This window comes from Cornus florida, unplaced genomic scaffold (genome assembly GCF_030987335.1).
Source record: "Cornus florida cultivar Cherokee Brave unplaced genomic scaffold, ASM3098733v1 CherokeeBrave_3.0.0_Hap2_Chr01, whole genome shotgun sequence".
Classification (NCBI taxonomy): Eukaryota; Viridiplantae; Streptophyta; class Magnoliopsida; order Cornales; family Cornaceae; genus Cornus; species Cornus florida.
The window spans coordinates 76,378,867-76,382,467 of record NW_026775571.1 but is presented as its reverse complement, the minus strand read 5'-3'; the positions used below and the strand labels follow the sequence as shown (position 1 = coordinate 76,382,467).

The window sequence follows — 3,601 nt, the reverse complement described above, 5'->3', positions numbered from 1 at the left end:
ATGGTTATGCAATTGGTGCTGCAAATCACAGTATTGTTATGGCTAACAGAAGCATCATCAGCATCACTAGCAATAGCAAAGCCTGGTTGTCAAGAAAAATGCTGAAATGCTTTCATTCCTTTCCCATTTGATATTTGAACCAATTGTTCTTATGAAGAGTCGTTTGTGATAAGCTGCAACACATCTTTCGACCCACCGAAACCTTACATCACCATCATCAATGTTGAGATGCTTGAAATCCCATTATCAAAAGGCACTGTTCGCATCAACAACCAGGTAATCAGTTCTAATTGTGTAAACAAGGTTAGTAAATATGATGTGGACACGTATGCTACTGTTTTTACCTTCTCAGACACCTACAACCGATTCATGGCCATGGGTTGTAACAACCTCGCCTTAATCAACTCGGGAGAAATGGCCATGGGATGCGTGTCCAACTGCAATGTTACTTCAACAGATAAAAGATGCCTTGGTATCAACTGCTGCCAAACCGCAATCCCTCTATCAATCCTGTCTCTCAATGTATCTTTCAGAAGCATAGATTCAAACAAGGATAATAAAGGGTGCAAATATGCCTTTATCGCGGAGCAAGAATGGTTCGCTAACCTGACAGACCCCTATGCTGTGCAGAAAATGGAGGTGGTCCCTGCTGTGCTAAATTGGTTTGCATATGGGTACTGCAATTCATCAGGTATGTATACATTTGGGAAGTCATTATGCAGCACTAATGCTTCCTGCACTTCCGCTCCCTATCAAAGCACAGGAGGTTATCTATGCCGTTGTGACCCTGGCTATGAAGGAAACCCATATCTGCCTGATGGATGCCAAGGTAAAATTCTGCACTGGGAATTTTCAGTTTAGTTGTGCTATACTAAAGCACATCTTCATCACTTGATTACGAAGAAAAGCAAACACCTAACCACTTGGCACAACATAAGCATGCATAGCATATGCCTCAACTACTCTGTATGTAGTCCTGTGGCAGTTGTTTAGACAAACATGCTAATAACTTATTTTGTTTGATTTTGCATGTCAGATATTGATGAATGTGCGACGAAAGAGATCAATACCTGTGAGAAGATCTGTGAGAATACACCTAGGAGTTACAAGTGCCATAATCCACCTGGGTACTTACCTTTTGGACTTAATGAAAGTAATTGCTATAAACTCAAGGAACGCAACAGAAATGAGATCATTATTGCAGGTACGAACACCCGCTCTCCTCTTCCACGCCCGATCAATTAGGTTTGAGTCCATATAATAAAGAACTTATTTGAGTCAAAATGAAGAAGAAAGGAAGAAGAAGAAAAAACAGACACACATACTAGATTTTTTAATCTGTCGACATGATTTTTTAAGCTCTCCAACTACTATAGATAGGAAATGTGGTAGCAATCAATGTAGCTCCAAAAAGTAACAATATCAATTCAAAGTCAAAAATAATTTAATATTGCTAACAGAATTCATTTGAGTTGATTCCTAGTTATTGTTGACAGTTTAATTGGGTAGTTCTGCACTCACAATAAAACAATGTAGCAAGGATATAGTCCCATTACAGCACTCTAACCTTACAACTTGCTGCCTTTTTAAACACTAGAATGCTGGAAATGACTAGTCTTTCTTATGGAAATAGATGGGATATGAACGAACCTAGGAAATATTAGCATATGCAAGTATTTTTTTCACTCAAGCATAAAATTTTTAGATTGAAAAGATGATTCTTTCCAATTGAATTCTGCAGGTACTGGAACAGGTCTCGGAATACTATTTTTACTAGGTACATGGTGGATGATTAAATTAGTGAAAAGAAGAAGGAAAATTAAGCTCCATGAAAAATTCTTTAAACGAAATAAGGGTTTGTTACTACAACAACAATTGTCTTCAGGTGAAGGTAATGTTGAGAAAACCAAACTCTTCTCTTCAAAGGAGTTGGAAAAAGCCACTGGCCACTTTAATGAGAATCGAATGCTATGGCAAGGAGGCCAAGGTACTATTTACAAAGGCATGTTAATAGATGGTAAGATTGTAGCAGTTAAAAAGTCCAAAATAGTGGATGAAAACCAACTTGAGCAATTTATTAATGAGGTCATCATTCTATCACAAATTATCCATAGAAATATAGTCAAGCTACATGGATGTTGTTTGGAGACTGAAGTACCTTTGCTTGTTTATGAATTCATCCCTAATGAAACCCTTTTCCAGTATATCCATGACCAAAATGAAGACTTCCCTCTTTCCTGGGACATTCGTGTTCGGATTGCTATAGAAGTTGCAGGAGCTCTTTCCTATCTACACTCAGCAGCTTCCATGCCCATTTATCATCGAGACATTAAGTCCACAAACATACTGTTAGATGAAAAATACAGAGCAAAAGTGTCTGACTTTGGGTCTTCAAGATCAATTGCGATTGATCAAACTCACCTGACCACAAAAGTATATGGGACCATTGGATACTTGGACCCTGAGTACTTCCAATCAAGTCAGTTTACAGAGAAAAACGATGTTTATAGCTTTAGAGTAGTTCTTGTTGAACTCTTAACTGGACAAAAACCAGTCTCATCAATCAGATCTGAAGAATGGCGAAGTTTAGCAACATATTTTATGTTGGCAATGAAGGAGAATCGTCTATTTGATATTCTTGATGCTCAAGTAGTGAAAGAGGGTGGGAAAGAAGAGATCATGCAAGTCGCTAATCTTGCAAAAAGATGCTTGAACTTGAATGGGAGAAAAAGGCCTACAATGAAAGAAACTGCAATGGAGTTGGAAGCCATTAGAATGTCAAAAGGAGCGTCTACTATTCTATAAACTACGAAGAAGTTGAATGTCCGGTTGTTGAACTCAATGGTCCTTGGGATGCTGCTTCAAATTCGATGGGATCTTATCTGGATGGTGGTAGTATATCATCATCTTTAGATGTCCAATATCTGTTGTCTAAGTAAATATGATTGTTAAGGGTTGGGTTTTTTTTTTTTTTTTTTTTTCTGGTATATGATGAGAAATACTCTTAACTTCTATTTCTTTAGAGTGTTTATTGGTATTGTTTTGTACCTAACTACCTACACTTGAATTAATGTTTCTTTATAGCATTTATTGGTGTCATTTTGTACGTAAACCTGAATTCTATACAATGCTTTTGGAATTGGTTGAGTAACGATATATCTCCAGTTGTTTTATAGTGCTATAATTGAGTTATGCACATTACAACTAAGAATTGATGTTACACTGATATGTTGGACATGATACCAATGCACCAAATTATGCTGGTTCACTATCAACCACCCAAAGGAGATGGTCCAAAGAAATAATTTTTAAAAATTCAATCAGACATTCCTCCTCGAATCAGACAAAGAAAGAAGGGAATCCCATTGTATTCTTGTGCTTTCATGTCTCTATTGTAATTTCCCTATTACATTACTAAACTGCCCCCTAGACCCTAATATCTCAGCAAGAGATACTGATACAAAACAATCAGCTCAAAATCAACATCCATTCCAAGAAAACTCTCTTCCACAACTTTCTGGTAGTGTACTACAACCCAATAAAGGCAAAACAGCGCTCAGAAATCACATTGAATGCATTGATAGCTAAAAGGCTGAATCAC

At 37.2% G+C, this 3,601-nt stretch overlaps 1 pseudogene; it reads left to right on the top strand.

Moving 5' to 3' along the window:
- Positions 1–3,158, top strand: LOC132275134 (wall-associated receptor kinase-like 10; annotated as a pseudogene).
- Positions 3,159–3,601: the final 443 nt, after the last annotated feature.